Source organism: Struthio camelus, chromosome 4 (genome assembly GCF_040807025.1).
Source record: "Struthio camelus isolate bStrCam1 chromosome 4, bStrCam1.hap1, whole genome shotgun sequence".
Taxonomy (NCBI): domain Eukaryota; kingdom Metazoa; phylum Chordata; class Aves; order Struthioniformes; family Struthionidae; genus Struthio; species Struthio camelus.
The window spans coordinates 1,234,807-1,258,269 of NC_090945.1; the positions used below are offsets into that span (position 1 = coordinate 1,234,807).

At 42.2% G+C, this 23,463-nt stretch overlaps 1 protein-coding gene across 1 annotated transcript in view; it reads right to left on the reverse strand.

Annotated features, from left to right (window-relative positions):
* LOC138067052 (uncharacterized) overlaps nt 1-23,463 on the reverse strand; it is a 385,190-nt gene that overhangs the window by 311,575 nt on the left and 50,152 nt on the right. Inside the window, exons 2-5 of the mRNA XM_068940999.1 lie at nt 11,327-11,512; nt 9,252-9,410; nt 6,967-7,151; nt 6,567-6,705 (exon numbers count right to left, since the gene is read on the reverse strand). The gene's annotated coding sequence lies outside the window, so the exon portion shown is untranslated. The remainder of the gene's footprint in view (nt 1-6,566; nt 6,706-6,966; nt 7,152-9,251; nt 9,411-11,326; nt 11,513-23,463) is intronic.

The following is a 23,463-nucleotide window of genomic DNA, read 5'->3' on the forward strand; positions in this document are numbered from 1 at the left end:
ACATGTCCAGATTACTATTTCCCTCTCAGGTGGTAATAAGAAGAAACTGCTTGGTCTCCTCCTCCTCAAATATATCCCCATTATTGTTTTATTGAAAACACAAAGGGAAATTTCCACTTTCAGAGCTATGGTTTCAGGCTGTCAGCAAACTTGAGAAGACATCACTGCCTTATTCACACGCTGCTTTTTAAGGCTTCCAGCACAGACATGAGGGCTGGGAACATATCATACCTCCTCTGAGTGAAGCAGAAATATCAGTGTAATGCTATGACTCCAGAAGCTGGGACTATATATACACCAGTCCTGGGCCTGACCCTTGGGATTGCCTCAGGATTCCAGTTTTCAGATACCCCTTGTGGCAAACGCACAGATAACGAAAGCAAGGGATAAAGGATGAGATCTGCACATAGCCCTGCTCAGCAAGGAAAGTGCAAATTGCAATTCTCTCAGGAATTTCAAAGCAACAAGGGTATCAGAATTCACTCTGCAGCCACAGGAAATGGCCAAGAGCTGTTGTCCGGTTGCTTGGCCAAGATCACAAGGCAAAAAAGATAGTATGTTCTTTGGCAATGGAGGGAATACCTCTTTCAATATTAAAGAAATTACACTAACACCTCTGTCAGAATTTGCCCGCTGGGCAATGACCAGACCTAGCTAGTGATTAAAAGACCTCATTCATATCTAATGATCACAGAGAGTAATAATCTCATTGTAAAAGGCAATCAGACACTTGTTCACTCTTCTTATCTTTTCTTCACATTTGTAGTTACTAAGAAAGGATCTGCCTTTGATCATTTTTCCTGTGCTGCCCTTTTAGTCATTTCATTAAAGGGCCAGTTTCCTGGATTAATGGCCATTTGTCATTTCCCCAAATCAATTTTGCCTCCAGTCTGTAGAGACTTTGCAAACATTTCCACAAATGTTTTTCAAAATTACAGCAGTTATAATGCTTCGCTCAAATGAAGAGGTTTTCCTTAAAGAAGGAGAAGAAACAAAAAAAATCACCAGAACAGGTTTTTGTTAAAGGTATGGGAATCTTAATTGAATTTTTCACTTTAAAAAAGAAAGAAAAATATTGACTTTAGTTTTTTTCTGCATCTCCAAGAAGCCTTCATTAGTTTGACTTTTCAACCTGAGTCTTTCTCTTGAGCTGCCTCCAGAGCCTGGGCTCAGCCCATCAGTTACTGCACAGCTCTTTACTATCTCTGTTTCATCTAGCAGTCTGACACATCTGCTTTTTTCAGGCTCAAGCCTATCCTGGGAGTAGGCTTTTTTGAAAGAGCACAGTATTTCAATAAAGTAAGTGCCACGGTACAAACGTTTTCTTAATGGAGAAGACTACCACCTCCCTTGTCTCAGGGAAGTACAGCCACTCTGGCTGTTCACAAAGAAAAGTCACTCCTTCATACAGCTGGAGGGCTGACCTTCAGCAGGCATGCTTTTCTTCAGCCTCAGGTGGTATCTTCTGGGAGCTAGTGTTACTGTCATCTCAGTAATGAAGCTGGATTTCAATATTCAGCAATGAGATGCTTTATTTTTTTCTTTTCTTTTTCTTCTTTTTTTCAGTTGGAAACAAGTTACCAGTTCTTCAGTGGCACAAGATGGAGAGAGTCAGGTTGGTCCATTTCCACCCTATGCCTAGACTGCTTCCCTTGCACCTCCAGCATGTTTGCTGAGGTTTAACTAATTTAACAGAAACCCTCACACGGGGACCTCATACCATTTTAAACCAAGACTTGCAACATCCTCCTCCAGCAGGTGTAATGTACTCTACTTTTCCAGTCATTGGATGGAGATGAAGAGAAACTAAGCATCACAAATTGTGTCTTAGCGCTTGGGCACGTAACACAAGACATAGCATAGGAGATCAAATTTTTCACAGCACTATTTAGGCAGGTGGAGGCAGGTGGATCCTTGGGGGTGGATTTGCAAAACCATTAACGCGTTAGTCATTAGGCTAACACTAGAGATCTAACTGAAGCTCTCTAAATTTAAATGCCTGAGTTGCTAGACTGTGAGTGGTATCAACTGAGAGCTTTGGCAGGCCTTTTTCCTTAGTGATGAAGGTCCAGGCAGAAACATATGCTGACAGTGAGCAGCAGTGGGACGTCACCACTTGCCCCACCACGGGTACCTCTCTTTGGTTAGTCCATGCCAGAGCTGAACCCATTCCGCCATCACATTTCAAGGTGAATCGACCCTTTTGAATACCGGGGCTGTTAGGATTTGCTCTGGGTCAGTCTCAGCACTGTGCAAGCCACAACATCACATTAGATGTCTCATTAGATACCTCCATCCAGTACAACGACAATTTCTAAATGTGATTGTATTGCTTTGCTTTGAGTTTTATTCTTTTTAATAGTAATTCACCTAAGTGACTCCCATCCAATTGATGGGTATATACAGGTCACTCCTCATTCAATTCAGGCTGCTCAGTTCAATCAACATTCAATTCTATTCAGTGAAACCTTCCATAAGTAGGCTGGCCAGGACCTGTGAGATGACATTGTGATAATAAATGTCAGTCTTTAAAAGACGTCTGAAATGCCTGCCTGGCAAGAGAGAAGGCAGCAGAGAGCTAAGGAATCAAACCTCTTAACGGGACTTCTTAAAATCACAGTGATGTAGCTACCAAGCATCTTAGCAAAACAGTAAATACTATTTTATACAGATCTAGAAAAACAACGGATCCAAGGAAACGTTTCTCCCAGCTGAACGAGTATTTCCCAGAACTTGTTGATTTTATGACCTCATCTGCACCCTTAGCTGTCAGCAAAATAGTGCTGAAAGCTCCCCATTTAGAGCAGGCCATAGCAAACAGAGATTTACCGTCTATCCAAAGCTTGTATAAATTTACTGTGGGCAAAAGCTCAACAAAAGCTTATAAAAGAGGTACCCGTGGCTTCCAAATTAAGCCCATTTTCTCTAATTAGCCTCCCTTTTTCACAATTTTCCTTTTTTGTCCACTCTTAAAAAATGAAGAAAAAAGGGGGGGGGGGAAGAAAAAGAGCAACAGCAATACTGTAAAGGCCATAAAATCCATGTGGTTTTACCGAGCAGGGACTTGGCACATTAAAATTTTGCTGAAAGAGAAGGATAAACTTTTAGCTCAACTGCTAAGTGGAAAGGGGAAACCAAGCATTCTCGTTGACTCGGATCTGGTTATCAGAAACCTTATACATTTGCCTGGCATTAATTTCCGTCTGGTTATATCCCAAAAGAGTCTGTTCTTTCTATGGAAGTTAATTCCCAACATAATTGTTCATTGTTTACAAGCCAATTTCTCCATTACCCCTTGCAGCTGACAGAGCAAAACCTCATTTCATCTGAACAAGTTTATGGCAAATGCTGGCCTTGTCATTAGATTATGATTGCAAAGAATGGGGACAGGCAGTGTGTTCGTTAACGCTAAGCAACTGCACATAAAAGAGCTCTTCTAGGACCAGTCTGTAACAGGGGAGGTTTAAGCTAATTATTTTAGTAAGTAGCTTTCTGGAGGAGTGGATGGTTCGAGTAATTAGAAATGGGCCACAGAGCAGAGAATCTGAGGTTCTCATGCGCTCTTTGCTGTGGTCAGTGTGAAATCTTGGCTCTCCAAAGGCCCAGTTCACCTAGTCTAGCTTTAAGCTCCCTCTACAGCATTGGGAGAGCTACATACAAGGAGCCTAGGGTGAAAAACCTCAGTTAACTTCAGCTATCCAGTTAGCTGCATCTGATCTCAAGAGCATCTTTGCTATCGGAACTCTCCATCATACAGGCAAAGGATATCTGCTGCTACTTCTCCTGGGAGCATGAAACATAAATTGGCCAGAAACCCATAGCCTGTGCCAAGTGGCCGAACTATCCACTCCCTTGTTTTCAGCATCTAGCATTTCAACCAGTTCTCCTGGAAGACAGCAATAGCCAGGAATCAGGGCGCTAGCAAGTGCGGGGAGCAATTCCCTCTCAGAAGGGATGGACATTCAAAGCCAAGGAGCTTGCCGTTTCTTGCGCTTGAAAATGGACAGCCCTATTTTCATATCCAAACTAAAAGGCCTAATAGCAGGTGCTTCAGATCAAAACAATGGCTTCAGCTTTGCACTTGGAGTTGATCCTGTATTTTATTTACCTGGGCAGCAGGCATGCTTCCCTGAAGGCAATATGCCAGTGCCTTAGATCCTGCTTCTAGGTAAGAATCTGATAAGGAAGCTTCCCCTTTGTCCTCTTGGCTGCCAGATTTATATTTGCCCAAATCAAACGGCATCTTGCATTGTGCTTGCGCTATTATTTACCTCAAAGGAAAGGCAAGCATGGCCCATGGCACCGGGACTTGTATACACATCCTTCCCCAGCAGCAGCTCTGCTATCTGAAAAGGTTACTGTCCTTCGCCTACCCTCCTGCTCCCCATCCGGGTGGCCACTGTGGCTCCCTGCTGTGGATTACCCCCCTCCAGATGTGCCAGCTGGACTGCTCATGCCAGTGCTCCTTGGCCTGCTTTAGCCAAAGGGAAAACGGTAGTTAACTGGCATATTCTGAATATCTGCTCTTTGCTAAGCCTCTTCTCTTGATTGAGGCAGATCAGAGGAAACAGCAATGTCCACGTGGGAGAAGATGGTGAACAGGGTGGATGGTGATCTCTCTACAGCAGCTACAGCCCAAGGGGGCTACCCAAACGAGCCTTCATTCAACTTGCACGCATTTTTCTCCACAAAGCAGTGAACGTACCGGGCTCCCAAAGAGTTACTCCTGTACCCCGACTTAATTGCAAGAGGGGAAAAGTAAGCCTAACCACAGGGAATGGTAGATGAATCACAACTTATAGCCTGCGGGGATGAGGCTGAATAAGCGGGGAGGCTCCTTCTCTCCTAATATGCATTGATCTACTCACTGTGTGCTGAAAACCTTCAGGCTTTTATTCTGTTCCGACAAACAGTGCAGTCATTTAAGTTGTACCACATATTTACCCCCTCCCTGTCTCTCCTCACAGACATGAACAGTGTTATGAACGCTAAGAAAATAACTGTGAAAAACAAAGGGTCTCTTAATCAGTGAAACCTGAACTGAACTTAATATACCAGGCCTGGAAAATCTTCAGTAACCAGTTCTCCATAAAGGTACCATATGGAGGCAATGTGCATATAATACACTACTATGAGTTGGCTTGTTTGTTTGTTTGTTTTAGCAAAGAGAATTATTATCAAATTACTTCGAAGTGTTTACACTGGAAGATGTAGTTCTATTTATTTGTTATCTGCAAAATATGGTCTTCTTTCCATGTACAGATCTTGATCTGTACCTGCACCCAGAACTAATGATGCTGACCCAAAAATAATTCAGTCAAGCTGCTTAATGGGACAATAGCAATCAATTCCTTTAAAATAACTGGAGAAATTAAGAATAAATAAACCACAAAAATGATGGATCAGCTAGGGTTTAAAGGATCACCTATTAGTTGCCAAGCCTAATTTAAATACAGGAAGAATATCACGTTTCATCAGCTTCCATCTTCAGATTTAAGAGCTTCTCAAGTCCTCATTTATATCTGAAGTGTCACTAGCACATACATTAATGCTGACAAAATCCATTTATCACAGCAAGGTGTTCAAGTTCCTTTCCTTGTTTTCAATCATGTTAATTTTCCTCAGTGTTCTTTGTTTGTTTTTAGAAAACAAACAAACAAGCATTTTGTGTTCATTAACCTGAAGTTCTTCCACAATCATTTATGTGTGTTTTGGGATTCAGCTTGTGAACATCACTGGCGTTCGGCCTAACTATGCTTTGAAATCCCCAGCATATCTCACCCTCTGGACACTGCACCCCCATATCTCACTCAAAAAGGCTGCAAAATAACCTAGTGTCCATAAACACATTTCCTAAATGGGAGCTCAAGTATTCTGAAATATGCAACCATGACAAAGTTTAAGTAATGACTAAAATTAAAAATAAATGAGAGCTTTGTCTCAGGCATTACTGCTCAAGTAGAGCTGTTCATCCTTTCCCACCCTCACTCAGCCATGGGACCAAGCCCTGGGGGAATGACCCACAGTTTTTCCAGCACCCTGGATTTGTATTCTGATCTTTTCCCTAGAAAAAGAGCATTTTCCTCTGCTCACGTCCAGGGAAGAAGAGACAACACAGTTTTGCTTTTCAATTTAGTATTAATTTTTGCCTTTTCTCTGGTAACTAATAAGGCGCACGTGTTCCAAAGGAAGCATAAGGGCATCTTCTATTTGGGCCCCAAGTCTCATGAAACTGATATCCTAAAGCCTCTGCCACCTTGGTCAAATGCATCTGACCTTGGCCAAGCAGGTCAGACGTTCTTGGGAAAGGGCACGAGGGAGTTAGAAACAACAGCATCCTACCAGCCTTGTATCCTTAAGAAACAGGGTTTAAAAAGTCTTTTTCTCAATCCTCCTCTTAAGGGAAAGGTTATTTTCTCCTCCACTTAAGACATATCCCTTTGCCATGCAGACATTTACTCTTTCAGGAGTCTGTATGAGGAGTCAGACACAAGCCCATCCCAGCAGATATCCTAAGAAAAGCAAAGAAACTTTTAAAATAGTATCAATTCATCACCAAGCCTCACCTCTCCACCCCAAGCAGAACAACCGCAACACCTTACAACAGCTGAAATACTGGACCGAGTCCTTCACTGGTGTTAATTAGTTGCCTTCAGTTGATTTATGCTTGCTGTCGTCTGCTCCAGTCCAGTCATATTTTCAGCGCTGTTAGGAACATACTACCAGTAAAAAGCTTGGGAAATTCCCAATGGTAACACGGCACTTTTTTGTTTAGCTATTATATCTGCACATATAAAATAAACCCCAATGTTTCTGCACTCCTAACAGCCATCCCAGCCCCACTCCAGTCCCTTTCTAGGAGGCAGAGGGAACGTAGCTGCCTCAGTTACTCACTTGCTGCTGTTCCCTTCTCCCTGGTACCCCCATGCACAAACTCACCTGGCTCCTGTGGGCAGCTGTACTCACCTCCTCTGCACCTTTCTTTGGCTGCTCTTCCTTTGGAAGTGAGGCAGCTGGGAAGGCAGCGATGAGAAGGGGGAGTTGGGGGCATGCAGACTTGCAAGTAGGTTACTGTTGGAGCTTTTCACCCTCCAAGGCCTGTGAAGTAGGTGGCATATCTGCACTGCTGAGGGCTGATGGACTGCTTAGGCCTGTCGGACGATTCCCAAGCAGGTGGAAGAACACTGAAGATACAACTTGTTTGCAAAAATGGTGCCAGTACAGACCAATACATTTAATTCACAAGGCGGGGGAGGAGGGAACCCACACGCAAAAGGATCTTTTTTTCCCCCCTTAATTGTTCCCTTCTTTGCAGCCAATTTCCTGCTTCCTTCTCCATTTTTTTTGTCTGCCTTTATCTAGGGCTATTTTCTTCCTGCTTTCTCAGGAACTGAAGTAAATGGTCTTCAGTGGATCTGTCTACATTTGAAGATAGGCACGAACAGAACTGCTCATAAAATCAGCACCCTGAAGAGATGAGATCATTTCACATGTGCTGTTTGTTTCCTGTTATACTGGGGAATTTACAGTGGCTGCTGGCCACTATAAATACTGCCCTGGCAAGAGGTGTTTCTCATATATTTTACCACAATATTCACTGCTGCATTTTTGTCTTAAGAGTCATCTGATCTGTTGTAATTGATTGGGGTGGGTTTTCTTTCCTAATTAACTGTTGTTATGATGGAATGATGCAGTTCTTGTTCACAAAGCAGAGCTGAGAAATGAAAATCTGAACAGGGTAACAGCAGGAGGATGGAGGGGAGTCCTACCTACCAGGGGGGCTGAGAGATGGGTCGGGAAGCCAATTAGCCATGGTGTTGATGAGCGCTGCTCATATTAGTGGCGAGAGTGGGCATAAACTCAGCCAGAGCTCAATATCCCCATGCTTGTGGTCAGCACCCTGCAAAATGCATTTCTTTTTAAGATTTAGAAAAAAGGACATACACCAAGAAGATCTCCTGAGTGATGTTGTGGCAGGCTTTGCCTTTTGCTGGTGGTTACATGAATCTACCGCTCACTAGCTCTTGTAGTGGAAGGGTGAGGCCCTGGAGCACCACAGGCACACATGCTCTGCCTTCTCCGCACAATACTCTGCTTGCATTCAGAGCCTCCGTCTGCCTGGAGGCACATGCACAGCAGAAGGAAAGACCATACGGTGTTTGTGGAGAGAAAGAACATCCCAGCTGCCCTCTAACCAGGCTTGATTTACTTTTGTATGCCAAAGGCCAGGAGCAAACGCTGATACTCTGACTAGAAATGAAAGCATATCTCACCAATACTCTATCTGTCTGCTGGGCCAAAGCGTTTACCTTTGTTTAACTAGAATGCATACTGTTATTCCTCTACTTGCTTATTTTCACCAGACCATTTAGAGCGCTTAAAAACTCTACAGTAGAATCCTTTCAGGTTGTTAACCTTGATTTTGGGAGGGGACTGAAACCCCAAGTCACATAAATTCTTCAGGAAAACATGAATCCTGAGTCTTATTTAGGAGACACCTTTTGAGAAAATTGTCATACAAGGCAGAAGGTCTCCATCAGCCCAGGCTTGAGATGAAAAGACTATTCACAGCACACTAAAACCCTCCCCTGGCTCTTGCTATACCATTGCAGCTGCTACAGTACAGATAAAAGGTACATTCTATAAGTTCTGCCTTGGTATTCCTATCTTGATCAGTTAATACGAAATGCAAAAGTGTCTATGCCTATCACTAGAAACAGGCTATTGGTTAATAAAATAAACTGAATTTTATTTCTCAAAATAATAGCTAATTCCCCCTGAAATTTTCTTTTCTTTTCTTTTTTTTTTTGTGGAGATACTAAGCAGTGGGAAAAGCTGGTGTTCTGATAAAACCACAAAATCTGTGTATTTTGCAATGCTTTTGGTGTGGTTTTTGGCACTCCAGGCTTCAGATGATGCAGGCTATCATTCTCTTCTGCAGAAAAGGCTCTAGACTAATTCCAATGAGGCACTGAGGTCAGGACTCCCATGATGCCGCTGCCCTCTAAGGAGTTCTTAAGGGTGACCTAACGGGATCAAGTCAGGTGCCTCACTTCTCTATCTAGGCCAGGATTGCAACTTCCATTAGGCAATAATAGAAGCATTTATGAATTAAAGTCTTTCTGGATTTCAGCCAAAATATTTTTGTTTTCCACTAGAATAGTCTAATACTCAAATTTCCACAGGGGAAAAAAAAAGTCCCCTCTTTCCGTCAGTTTTAGTAACTAGCTCTGGGCACAACGATCCCTTACCTAGAGACAAACATATCATGGAAGGTCTTTTTCCTTTAGTTTCAAACAGATAAGCCAAGAAGACAACGGCAAGCTTTCCTCAAATTACAACCTCCATGTCATTCTTGGTTATTTCCTCCTATGAAGATTCCCAGGTGATGAAAAGATGGTTGTCTCTATCTGAAAGAAAAATGGAGTTTCAAGGAACATCATAAACCATTCAAGCAATGGTTAGTAAGGAACATAACTGATGCTCTCTGGTTGGCGTAACACCTCCTCTGATCCTGGGTTTCAAAAAGTTGCCCTCTTGCAGAGGAGGGACATACTAAGTAAAGACGGACACACTCGTTCTGTTGTTGGACCTGAAAAAAATGCTGCTTAATTAAATAACAGGAAACCATTTCCTCTCCAGCGAGAGGTTGAACCTCCTTCTCTTTCCCTTTCTCTCATTTCCCTTTCCCCCTCCAATTCCTTAATAACAGATGGGCACACTGGTGTTAACAATATTCCCAGCATGCCCATTGGCAATATTGAGGAGATCTCTATGCTTCCATTAACATTAATTGGCAACATTGCCCTGACAGATAAGCTATTATCTTCCTAAGCTTTAGTTGTCTCAGTCTGAATACTTATCTTTATCCAGCTAAAGTAAAGTCAAGGTCCCACTCTATTGTTTTCTCCCATAGAGGGTGATTTATTTGATAATACGGTTTCAAACACAATTTCTTCCTAAATTATCCTATCCATTCCATTACTTCTTTTCTATTATCTTGACACTCCAAAAGACTAGGTAAAAAAATTAGATGCCAAATTCACTGTAAGTTTAGAAACTCAGACTGACATCTCTAAATCCCTTTGATGAGATTCTGTGATGTCCTTCTGTCTTTCCAATTAACTTGGAGTGGTGCAGTGGTGATAAAAAGATCTGGTCAGTATTTGTCTTCCAGATGTCGTGTAAATACAAGTGTCTGTATTTCATCTGCGCTTACTCATTGTTGCAGTAGCAACACACATTTTTATTTGATAGAGGTCATGCTTACTTCCTTTGCATGCCACAAAGACCCATTCTGTAGGTGTGGAAAGTGTCATGATCAAACAAGAATTAAAATAGACTGGAAGAGGTACAAGTCAAAGATGCTCTTGGGCAAAACAAGTGGTGTTTATTATCAGAACAGTCAAGTCGTTAAAGCTGTGGTACTGTCACAGCAATTCAGAGCTAAACCACTTTATAAATATTAAATTCCTAGGGAATGGAAATTCACGGTGTACTAGTTTCAGAATGTTATTTCTAGCTGTCACTTCGATCCTGAATGTACAGTCTCCGGTACAGCAAAGGATTTTTCCAAAACAAAGATACAGGTGTCAGGATTTCCCTGATAGCTGTATATGAGAAGAGCAGTTCTTGCTTCTCTGGTTTTCTCCTGGAAGTTATTTAAATTGCTTTCCCATTGGCATTATCTTCCGTTCACAAGAAGAGACCTTGGTCCTATTCTGTAGTTATGTATCTTAATTAACATCTAGCACCCAAATGGATACTATGCTGACAGAAATAAACAAGAAACACTGCCCTTTTGCCCAAGAAGCGCCTATCTGAGGCCAGCACTGTCTGTCCACCAAAATTCATTATCTGACAACAAGCCAAAAAGCAAATTGATTTTGCCTGGCTGGTGTAGTAACAAGCAGGCTAGAGTGCTCCTCCAGCAATGCTACAACCTTGGCCTGTTTCACTAGACTTTCCTCAAGACACGCCATTACAGAACAGACATAAAGGTCAGCAAATTGGCAGCTTGAGATCTGTGCAGAAAAGCCTAAGCCACCATCTCAGAAAGAGACAAAAGAGCAGTCCTACAGAAAAGTCCTTTTGGTCTTCATCTGCATAAAATTGCTCGTAAAGGGACCTCTGATTTGCCTGACCAGCACATGAGCACCTGCCTGAAGGCCAGCTCTTGAAAGACACACAGTACGTGAGTTCTCCACTAACGCAAACCCTGAATGTAGATGGTTTGTGCCTTTTCCAAATACACACACCTGAAGGGGCATGAGCATTGAGTCTCTTTAGCTGTGTAGTGCGGAGGGGACCTGCTTTTCTTTCTTACTGTCTTAAAACCTCTGTCATAATGCCTTACTGTTTCTTCTTCTGCAGGGGGGAAGAGCCCTTTTCAACTTCAGGCAACATCTCGCAGACAGCCAAGAAGAGATCTGTGTGTTCAGCATCTTGTAAATAACTTGAAATCTTTGCTTTGCCTCGAACTTGAAGCTTTCTCAAGAGCAGGGTCATTGCACTGAAATAGAAGAGAGCAAAGTTCCAAGCTATCAAGCAGAGTACAAGCAGATTAGGAAGAAATGAAATTCATCAATACAGTGCCCTCTTGATCAAAGGTTCGCTAGGAGAGAAGGGAGCAATATGATGCACCCATCTCCTTTTAATTGGCTTGGAGCTGGTTCCTACCATGCTCAGGCAGATACGGTGTCAAAAGAAGTCATGCAAAGGCAGAAACTTTTAATTATTTTAAAACCGCCTGCTTCATCCTGCAGAGCTGTGGTTAGGACTCGACAGGGAGAGATAAAAAAAAGAACACGCAAATATTTGCTGGAATAAATCTCTCTGAATTTGCTTCCAAAACATTTGCATCCACTGTTTATTAATGCAAGAGATAAGTTGTTCAGCAGCACACAAGAAAAAAGAAAAATGCTGTAAACATTTACATAAACATGAATATTTGTGGCAAAAGCATTGTGTGATTCCATGGGATTCATTTAAATCCTTCTCTCAACTCAAAAATTTTCTCTATCTGGAAGGGGAAGAAAAGGGGCACCATGCAACCTACTACAAAGCACAAAGCAACAAGCTGTATATTGAATATCTGAAATATTAGTTATAAGGCAGAAGTCAGCCTGAAATACCTTCACGTAATATGTATGACATCCATTAGTTTTGAACATACCTTAAAAAAAAAAAATCACTGTCTCGGATAACTGACAAACAGCAGCAAAGGGAACTAAACCTGTTGCTCACCGTGAGTAGGTCTGTGATGGATAACATTGGTTAGGATTGATTATAATGCCCTCAGTCTTCTTCCAAAAAGCCAGTATGGGGAAGCAAAGGCAGGCAAGGATGTTTGCTCTGGCCTGATTACTGCTCTCCCTCACTGTCCGAAAAGAACTGAGCACGGTCAGTGAGCAATGGCTACCGCAGGGCAAAGAGGTGCTGGCACGCCGAGACCCCAGCGACAGGGAGAGTCCAGGACACCCTGAAGTGGTAGAAAGTAGAACAAATTTCCTTGAAGACGCAGAAGGGGACTGCATAGTGGTTTTTGCAACCAGAAAGCAACTGAAAAGTTGCTGATCTGAAAGGAAACTCTCTTCAAGGACACAGTATATAGGGCAGAGATATGTTCCATTTATTGAATTTTCCCTTTTAAAATGTCACAGTTATAGCTCCAGGTCTAAAGCCTACCTGCCAAGAATAAAAGCACCTGTGGTGTTCTGGGGTGCTTCTCTCAAGCCTCAGTGCAGGCAAATCTGTCTTCTAGATGTGGCCATCCCGGGACCAGTCACAAGCTCACTATCTGGTAGGCATAGCAAGTCTGAAATTTGCTACAGCTAGCTCATGTAAAGATGAACATCTCTAGGTCTTAGCATGGACAAAACATGCCACAAACACATAATTAAACGGGAACAGCTGGAAAAAACTTCCAGCTTCCTTACGCTGATTTGGCATTTCGCAAAAATATTTTATCAAACCAACTTTCCGCACGCTCTGAAATCAAGGCAGAACTGAGACTCTCTGGTAAAAGAGAGTCTAGCCCCAAGTCTATATTGTCCTAATACCTGTAACCAAAAGGATTTTTAAAAGTGCTTACTGTTGGTATAACTTACTTCCCACTGGTGTTACAGGGCGCTTTACCATTGAGTCTAGGGAGACTAATGAGACTCAAGGGCAGAGCTTTGAAAAATCCCATCCTACCTTTGTTTTCAGCCTTCAGAAGGAAGGGAGAGATCAGAGGAAATATTTGTTGCTGATCAAATATTGATTTATTAAAACAAATACAAACAAAAACAAAAAAAATTTGGCCAATTATGACTATCTGCTTGCCATGTTTTTGCAGGGCTGTTCTTGGTACCTGTGCCCCCTGGGATTTAGTTTAGCACATCAAAGTGTCTGGCAGCGTCAGTACCTCTTTGTAGCACTAACAGGATCAGCTCAAACAGTAACTTCCCTTGAGCAGGAATGTGCAGAGCTGCTGAAAATCACTCCAGCAAAACATTTCGTACCAAAAAAGGCAAATTTGTGCAGGGAGGAGGAATAAATGAATACACGCTCAGCAATTCAGCAATGGCAGCTTTTGCTCTCCCTCTTCTCAGGACAAAATAGAAAAAGAAAAAAAAAAATACAAAAAACCCCCCCGGTGGTTAGAACCTAACTAACCTGGGAGAAATAAGCATTTGCTATAAAAGCTGTATAGGTTTTTCCTTATGACAAATATCTTTTTTTTTTTCCAAAGCTCAGAAGCTACCTGTAATGTTTTGCTTTTTGGCAACACAACTTAGCCCTGCACCTGCGCATCTAAGTCTCATTTCTGCCAATATCCCCACATAGCCACCTTTAGGCAACGTGACCAGTCCCACTGTGGGCCATGGATCATCTTTCCTACCCCGCTCACACAGACAGGGCTCTCCCCTTCCAACGGCCCAGCTGGCCTGGCAAAGTGTGACCTTTCCAGCTGTGCCAGGCACCCGGATAGGTCCTGGATGGTCCGGAGGCACATCCAGCAACACCGGAGCCCCTGCTTTCAGCTCACACATCCCTTCTGAGCATAAGTCCCCTTTAAAAGGTGACTGTGATGAAACGCTTGAAACCAGGCCAAGTGCACCCCTTGCCTTAAGCAGCAAGTACAGTACGCCCTTAAGTGCTTGCAGAATTAGGGCGCTAGTTGATACAAAACATATGTATAACCATCCTGAAAGCTTAACTGCTTCATACTATAAATAACTGGTTTCCTCTTTCCCCTGTGACTGTTTGGGCATTTCTTTAAGCTTCCCAGTTTAAAATAAACACAGACAAAAACAATGTGTTAGAAGGTGCCAAACTGTGCATAAGGGAAAGGCATGTGTAAGAGTGCAAGCTATTTCTAAAAGGCTGACAGACTTACGCAATGTTTTTCTTAGTTTAATAACAGATAATCATAACATTCAAGGCACGTATTGTGTTAACAAGTATAGGATGACACAGAAAAATGCTCAGGTTTTTGGCTAGTGGAACTGACTTACTCAGAGTTAAACTCTTTGCCAGAATTGACATTTAGAAGGAAGATGGCCATGCATCTCCTTGGATTATATGGGCCTTCCATCTAGTTCCCAGCTACTGCAAGTGTCCCTCATTTTTCCGCTCTCTTGTTTTTGATCTATTTTAGTCGATCTGGCTTCTGGAATTCTGCAGTGAAGATCTTTGCCAGGGAGTCAGAGCCAGAAAAGGCCAGTGGTGATGGCTAAGTGGAGATTTTCTAACCCAGAGCAGAACCTGGGTACCTTGATGAAGGTGTAGCTGAGGCCCAAGGTCTGAGTAGAGCGATGGTCCAAAGTTAGTCCAATGGTCAGGTCCACCAGGCAAGGAGCAAGACAAATACATGCTCAGAGGCAGGGCCAAACAACAAGAAATTATGGAGAATGCAATATAACTGAGTCCAAAATAAAAGACAGGTAAACCAGTCATCAAAGAGAACAAGACTTCCACAGCTGAAGGCACGAATAAAGAGGAATCAACAGAAACGCAGCTACATCCAAGCATCATGTTGAGCAACCAAGAGAGCTTGCTCTGGGCTCCTGACAGGAAAGATTGCATCAGACCACCAACAGATTGCAAAAATCGCATTCCAGGTTCCTTGTTGTCTTGAGTCTTGGAGTTTTGTAGATCATAAGCAGATAACCTCTGGCCGCTTCAGGAGTAATATCGATTATCTGTGATAGCAAAAGAACGGGCCCAGCAGGGCACGACTGCATGGCTCTGGCTGAATTTTGATCCACAGAATTATGTTGCTGTTCCTCTCAGTTTTGACTGAAGGCAAGCACACCACAATGCACTCTTACTCTGATCCCTCATCTTCACACATAGCCTTTCCAGCCTGGAAGAACTCGGCGGCATTCAGTAGTTGTTGCTCCCAACTCACCTCCCTTCCCATCTACTGTTTGCTTTTCTTCCAGCTCTTGAAATCAGTGAGGCCATTTGCTTTTGCTCCACACATATGGCTTTGCATTTTGTTGGGCAGCAAACCCTGCTGGCAGTCACGTTGAGTTTGTTTTATTCAGCTGTTTTCCAGCCACACATGTACAAAAGCTGTTTTTATCTCTCACCTCTCATTCAGATCTTATATACGCTTCCACTTTTCTAAGTTATGCTTGCTTTATGACCTGCTGCTCAGTCTGAAAGTTGGCAGGTGTTTGCTGTATTCAAATCCGGAGTATCTCTCTTCTCTTCAGCAACACTGCCCTGGAGATTTTGCTGTAGATCGTACCTTTCATATGTTTTAGCTATCATTTGGTTTAGAGGGTACCACACAGAAGGGCATCTCGAGAGGAAAGAAAGAGAGAGCAGCCAGGAAAATGAAATTAGGGCAGCGTCCCACACTGCTTAACAGTAGTACTGCCGCTGCATGGGATACCTCCGAAGTTTTCTTCTTTGTGTCTCTTCCTTGTGAAGGTGAAGGGAAGATTTTCTCAAGTACCGCGCTGGGAGCTATGGGGCAGCGAGGAGCCGGTGGGGAATGAGTGTGCCTGCCTCAGACAACACAACACCTCAAGCATCCAGGGGAATGCTTTGAAGAGGGAGCAAGGGAAGCAGCAAAAATTTGTCTCCACAAACAAACATCCAGAATGATATCACACTCAGATACTGCAGTGGCCGCAGCTGGAAAATGTTCTGTTGCTTTTTAAATGAGAAAGTCATTGTATAGCAATATTTCATAACCAAGCACACCTTACCTTTTTAACACTGCCGGGAAGACTGCTTAAATATCTTAGCGCAAAGGCAACGTTTGCAATAATACTGTCTCCTGAAGAGACACAGCCCACAGAGCTCAAGAGGCGAATTCATTTGCTAAAAGGAGACTTGGCAGTAAAGCCCATCTGCAGGGGGGGCATACTGGGGAAATTTCAGAGAGCAATAATAAGACATTTCTTAACGAGAACTATAACTATATAAAATGTGGTATAAACTCAGTCTGTCTAATCTCACAAATACCAGCCCCTCAGTTTTGTTGAGCTAGTTTATCAGTCACATGCATATATATATACACGGTGCTTTGTATATTTTTTTACATTTTAAATTTTTGAGAGCAGATATTATACATTAAAGGCCAGATTCTACAATCAGTACCCTTCTGAGTAACATTTTCCTCCCTGAGTAATGCTACTGATTTAATACTGTAACGCTCATTTCTACCTTCCCTCTCTTTATGAAGTAACTTAAGGGTACAATTCTACACTAGATTTAAATAACACTTGAAAATAAAGTTGACCAGATGATGACAGATCTGCTTCTCTTTCATGGTAGCTCTGGAATTTTTGAACCATAATGTGGAGCATAACCAAACCCCACTAGATACTTTTTTCAAAAACTGAACTCTCTACTTCTGGGTAGCTTCCCCCGCTACCTGCTTCCCCCCTCCCCAACCAAACTTTAAGTTTTTCCTTGTGGCTACAGCATGCATCTAAGTAGCATAAAGTCCTCTTTCCATTCCCTAGTCTGAATCACAGCATGATTTTTTTTTTTTTTTTTTTTTAAACTCTGGATGACTACACTCACAGAGGGCAAGGGTTTGAACCTGCATCTTTTACATTCAAGGCTAGAGTGCTAAACCCCAGGAGCTTAAGAAAACAGAAAGATGTGAAAATATACAGCCCCAAAAAGTTATGATGTGACATGACATCATGTTCTGGCAGAGACTGAGTCAATCAGAAGTGTTCCTACCAGTCCCTATATGGTTGAGCTGAAGCATCAAGGATGGTTATTGAATTGCAGACCATACTTTGTCTAGGGATCTACTAAAGAAATGAAATCATTTCTAGGATAGAGTGCAGGAACCAGCTTCTCAGCTGCTATAAATCAGCATAGCTCTATGCATTTAAACCAAGTACCCAACCCAAGGCCTCCACCTTTTTTTGTTGTTTATTAAGCCAGAGAATAAAATGCAGATATTTCATGGATGGGGTGTACACCCTCTACTAAGCGGGAGTAGCAGACAAATGCTTACTCGTGTCCCTTGTAGTCATCTGGTGACAGATTTGCAATGTCTGTTCAGGAGTAGAGTCATTTCGAGAAATCTGTCTGTCCGTGACTCTCAGGTGGGTTCAGCATTTAAGTCAAAAGCAACTACACGCTGAAAGCTGCCATGATTTGTTGGGGAAAAGAATCCATGTACCGCCTTAAAAGAAGTTATACGAAAGGAAAAACACAGCTTAGGGCTTTTAGCTTTGTTCCCATCATATGGGGAGAAATTTTTAGCATGCTGAAAGACACAGCAGCACTTGTGAGGGAAGACGGTTTTACAGAGTCAAAGTAAATTAGAAAGAAAATAGATAAAATCCTCTCATAGTTCGCTGCTAAAGTATAATCACACAGCATCTGCCTTCATGTCCATAGCTGCATTACAAAATGAAGGATACACTCAGTCTCTCAAACATACATTGCCAGAGTGGCTTATCATCTCCCACCTCTCAAGCTGATCCTCCTGCCTCAGTCAAGCAGTTTTCCATTGACTTTTCCTGCTCTCTTTCAGTGCTGTAGGAGCTTTTGATGACACTGGCTCTTACGGCACTTCTAAAACTCAGAACTTGTTTAATATGAGGACAATCTGATTTTCTGGTATCTTTTCCTTTGTGCTTATTCTTAAATTCTGCAGGCTTTCTGAAAGGACTCGGTCTCCCAAAATGGAGACGGATTTCTCGGAAGTTCAATGCTGCTCCTATAAAACTCAAAGCATGGAGGTGGGGAGAAGAGAAGGAAAGCAGTGCTAAGTATGTACCATTTCTGACATTTACCCCCTCATTTACTTATACAGAGATGAGGTGATACGGCTGAGGTCTTTTTAAAATCTTGCCAATTCAAAAGCTTACACTCTAATCTTATTTTTAATAGGCCCTTCTGTTTGTGAAGCACCAATAACCTTTCCTCCTAATTTATCCCTCATTTTTCCTTCACTAATTTATCTGTTTTCACATCCAGCTGGATTCTTTTAAATGCTGCCACATATGAGGAAGGTTCTTAGCCTGTTACAGATTTCAGTTGAATCACTATACCCCCTCCTCATCTGCTCTTGGCCATATTGCAATTCTGGGATTGGTAGTAAGTCATTATGGACTTCCTTTCCCTGGTTATTTGCTTCTTTCCCGATGTTATGAGGATTCTGCCTTGCAGCTTGCATGCGCAGACCTGATTTAGAAAGACGTGTTGGGTCACAAAAACAAAAGGCATAGTTTCCATAGGAACAGCCTGCCTTTCCTAAATGTGACCAAGCCTAGGCTGAAGGGCACAGCAGATAATGTCTCCCTGCTGTCTGTGCAAAACTGATTATGCGAAAGAGAGCATTTCTAAGTTGCTGCTGTCTTTTTGTGTGCATATGCCATTGTGTGCATGTGTCCAAATGGACATGAGATCTGGAACGTGTCTAAAAATACAGGTATGTATATGTACGTGATGTGAGCGCGTTTATCCACCAAGAGCCACTCTGCTCCTCCCCTTTAGGTTCATGACGGCATTGGAAGGAAAACATACCAGTATTTTGTGAGGCTGGGGCTCCTCAACTCCTCCTTTCGCTGCCTATTTCTGGCAAACGTAGTCTTGCACTCTCAGTGACCGGAGCTGATTTAGCAGCAAGGGTTAGCTGGTACTCAGGAAGGGCAAGAGCGTGAGAGCATGGCCCAAAGCTGGTACTTGCTGCCATCTGAACTGCTCTCCCCCAGGTTGCTTTAGGGTCACCAGCAGCAGAAAGCAGGAATCTCAAATCCCTCTGGCCCGCAATGATTCCCTCCCTCTGCTCCAGTTAGCTTTATCAGTCAAACAAATCCTCTGCACTGGATCTCGATGCAGATCTGTGATACAAGGCCACTGACGACTTCTTTACTACTGTGGGCGCTCGGCAATTGTCTCTGCTTTTGTGCAACATCACCAGAATCTGGTGGGCTGGTAGAGTAGAAGGTAAAATAGAAACTGGTAAATTAATATTTGAAGTCTCTATTGGAGATCACAAAAATATCAGAAGGGTTGACAAGCAGGAAATGCTCTCTTCTACGGAAATTGCTTCAGAAACGTGCATCAACCGCTGAGAACACACTTAAATGTAGGTATAGGTTTAAATGCTCCCCTGAACCTGGGCCTAAATATTTGCAGATCCAGCACTGGAGTCTGAGCTCATTAGTTACAATGGCCATGTTAAATTCCTATTGAGCCCATAATAAGCTCCTCCTTAAAACTATGGCAAGGGAGTAGCATATGCTCCCTCATATTCAAACACTTAGGAAATTATTTTGATTCCAGAACTAATTACCTGGACAGTGTCTTAATCATTCCTTCTAGTACTATACAGACTGTAAGCAAGCTATCGTGTGATTCCCTACCAGCCTGATATATTTCAATTTAAACGTAACTTAATAATTGCAGTACCAATTAGTTAAAATGTAAGTAGGAAAAAACATTGGATGGAGACATCTTAATTTAAATATAATCCATTAAGTAAAAACCGCCATTCTAATTAGTGATAATGTAGCACAATTAGGAAATAAAAGTTGATTGGTACATTGGAATTTAAATTTAATTAGTAACTGCTATTCTAATTAGTAAATTCAGTACGTTTAGTGCAGGGTTTTGTCAGGGAGAAGTGTATGTACAGTAGAGACGGCGGGAGGGAAAGAGCTATGAGGAGGGCTGAGGCAAGCAGCGTAGAGCAGAGGAGGGCAGCCAGTAATATCAGCGCCAAGCCCGACCGCCTCCGTCCAAACCAGAGGTAACCTTCCAGCACGAGAATTGGTCTGGCCTGAAAAACTCGACAAGAAGGAGGATTCACTGCCACCTTTGGGTGGTCTGTTCCTATGGTTAGTTAATTTCAGTGCCTAGACTGAGTATTTTATTAGCAGCTTGACTTTTAGTGTTTTTGGTTTCTATATCTGGATCAGCAGGGCAAATTTTGATAAACTAGGGAAAACGGTTACCGGAAGTCAGCTGGATTGGAGAGCTCAGAGTTTTGAATTTGGAAGGGTTCTAGGATGGCTCTACATCCCAGGCACTAAAACTGCCACGGGTTTACCCTGCCATGAAGAGGAAAAAATTAGAAGAAGGCGCAGGAGACCTAGCTAGATCAATACCCTTCTCAAGAAAGTTTATATAGTATGTTTTTAACAGGAGAAGGCAGAGGAAAAAAAGCACTGGCTGTTGTTTTCATAGAACTAACCACAACAATTCCAACATTTCTTTCCTGAAAAAGAGTTCATTTAAATCCCTCATTATGCATGTAGAGCTAGCAGTGTTCTCCACTGTATTATTTTGCATTTATTGACACTGAATTTTGTCTGCTGTTTTATGAACCAATCACTTACCAGCTTTGCTGACAATTTTAGTTTTGTGTTTCAAGAACAGCATTTTACTGCCAGGAAATTTTGGCACTCCCCTAGTAACCATTTTTCCCACTTATTTGTGACTATGCAGAACATAACAGGTCCTAGTACTGATCACTACAGGAGGTCTGTTGTATAGACTAACCATTTATTCATCCCTTCATTACCTATCTTTTACCAGAGAAAAAAAATCTGTATAGGAATAAATTCTTTAGGAATGATTAATATACAGGAATAGTACAGGAATAAAGTAATTAACCTTTTCCTTTAGCCGACAACAGCTTTAAGAGTCATCAGAAAGAGTCTTTGTCAAAAGATTTTCAAAATCCAGTGCTCTGTATGGATTGGATCTTCCTTATCAATAGTTGTTGACTCTTATAGCAAGCTTTAATAGATTTGCATGGCAATAATTTCCCTCTATAAAAGCTAGATTTTTTTTTGCCCTGTGTCATATTTATCCAAATGTTTACTAATTGCATTCTTAATTACAGTTCTGCCCAGTGCAGAATTTACCAGATGCTTCCTGACTCCACTTTAAAAACATATGTCTTATTTGCCACTTTCCATTCTCCTGGTACCAAGGGTGACTGAAGCAGCACGTGCGAGAGACAGCTGGTAGGTTGGCACTTTTGTACCTGAATTCCTTTACACCTCTTGTGTGAGCATCTTTTAGGCTTCACAACTGGTTACCACTCATCCTGTTGATTTACGTGAAAACCTTTTCTATCTATAATTTAATTTGAGATAGTTCCTCAGAAAAGTTCCCCAGAAAGAGAGGTTTCAATGTGGGGACGCTCCCTCAGTTCCTACAGAATTAATTTTATATAGCTTTTCTTCTACTATGGTCTGATCTTTTCCAAGTGCCCCCAATGACTGTGTCTCAGTTATTCATTATGCCTGCAGAGAATAGGCAAGATCCCTACTTCTGATATGTTTGAGGGGGGAAAAGTATTCTTTTGAATTTAGCAGATTCCACATCTTTTTGACTCTCCTTTTTAAGGTTTAACTTTTCAGAATTTAGGCACTTCTTTATTTTTGTGTTGAAACGTGACATCTGGCTTTCCTTAGGGGCCTCCTTTACTACACTGCTTAACTACAGCCCCTTTAACTTTTTTTCTGATGGGCAATGTACATTTCCTCTGAAATTCTACTGTACTATTTTTAAAGCGTTCACACTATAATCCAAGAATTCAGCCCTTTTAACTGCTCCTTTTATGTATTTATTCCTGTTTGTTTTAGATAGATGCCTAGAGAGTGAGCTCTTTCATTTTTCCTCGGTCTTATGTAATTCCCCCTTTTGAAGTTAAGCATCAGGAAACTCATTTTCCTTTCCTGGATGTGAAGGTGAAGATTAAAATATTAGCAAGCATCCCTCATGGGCTGTGTGGGATTTCCACTGCCGAAGGTCTTCATGGAGGGGTTACACAGGTATCTATCAGAATGACTGGTATCTATCAGAGAGGTGAGGATAAGGACAAGTTAACCACAAATGGTTCCCCTATGACGCTGCTTTTCTGCAATTCTATGAAAATATATAAGGGTAATAGACACCAGGGAGAACAAAAAGCCTTTTAACCTGAGGGCCAAGGCTGATATGAGAACAAATGTAGTTACCTAGATCACGAATAAATTACAGCTGGCAATTAGAAGATGGATCACGTCCATTAACAACATATTTCCAGGCAGAATAATAGGTTAGGAGAACATTAACTAGTTTTAATATGGGGATCCCTAAATATATGAGAAAGATCAGGAGACTTGCTGTCTATAACGGCAGAGACTCAATCTGCTGACTGAAGATCATTCCTAGGCTCCTCAGAATGCCACTGTGCCTTTTTCTGTCCGCTGAGAGAATCCTCTCCTACAAAAGCCTCTCTCTACGGAGTTTGTGCTTCTTCCGCAACCTGAAACATGATTCAAGGTCCTCTCAAGTTCATCCGGCAAGGAGCTGAAGTTTCTCTTCCAACAGCTGCTCAAAGTCTCTTCTCTCATCCTGTTTGTTCACTTTTTTTGTTTATACTTTAAATAGGAGTATACAAGTGCCCTTGGGTCCCAAAATGCTAATCTTTCACACCTCAGTTCGCAAAATCTACTTCAATTTTTACACCACAATGTTAGATGGCTGTACCGTATCACAGAGTTGGTCCATCAAGCCCAATACTCTTTCAACTACCAGGCAATCTCTGATGCTTAACAAAGGATAAGGTCTAAGGCAAGTACATGGATACTTCCTGCTGTCAAGGACTTCCTGAGCCAGAGGTGGCATAATTATAGCAAAGTGACCTTGATAAGGGTTTTCCTATGAACTTGCCTAATCTCTTTTTGAACCCACATACATTTTTAGCCTAACCCACCTCTTGTAGCAATCACTTTGCCAGCATCATTCTCTGCTGTAAGAAAAAAAAGACTTCCCATGCTTGTGACAAACCTGCCACCAGATAATTTAATTTGATAATGCCTAGCTCCTGATTTGCAAGAACAATTCACTCCTCTTCCCCCTCTCCACCACGCTCAGCTCAGTTCTATAGATTTCCTTCCCTTCGTACCTTCCCCCAAGCACCTCTATTCCACACCAAACAGCCTTAGGCCATTTAGTCACTCGTCTCATAAAGCTGCTCCATACTTCTGA